This window comes from Diaphorina citri, unplaced genomic scaffold, assembly GCF_000475195.1.
Source record: "Diaphorina citri unplaced genomic scaffold, Diaci psyllid genome assembly version 1.1 scaffold2148, whole genome shotgun sequence".
NCBI classification, from domain to species: domain Eukaryota; kingdom Metazoa; phylum Arthropoda; class Insecta; order Hemiptera; family Psyllidae; genus Diaphorina; species Diaphorina citri.
Genome location: NW_007379573.1, coordinates 47,605 through 48,125, shown reverse-complemented (window position 1 = coordinate 48,125; position 521 = coordinate 47,605).

The window sequence follows — 521 nt, the reverse complement described above, 5'->3', positions numbered from 1 at the left end:
TAACCTAACCTAACCTAACCTAACCTAACCTAACCTAACCTAACCTAACCTAACCTAACCTAACCTAACCTAACCTAACCCCCTAACCTAACCTAACCTAACCTAACCTAACCTAACCTAACCTAACCTAACCTAACCTAACCTAACCTAACCTAACCTCTAACCTAACCTAACCTAACCTAACCTAACCTAACCTAACCTAACCTAACCTAACCTAACCTAACCTAACCTAACCTCCTACCCTAACCTAACCTAACCTAACCTAACCTAACCTAACCTAACCTAACCTAACCTAACCTAACCTAACCTAACCTAACTAAACCTCCCTAACCTAACCTAACCTAACCTAACCTAACCTAACCTAACCTAACCTAACCTAACCTAACCTAACCCTAACCTAACCAACCTAACCTTAACCTAACCTAACCTAACCTCCCTAACCTAACCTAACCTAACCTAACCTAACCTAACCTAACCTTAACCTAACCTAACCTAACCTAACTAACCTAACCTAACCTAAC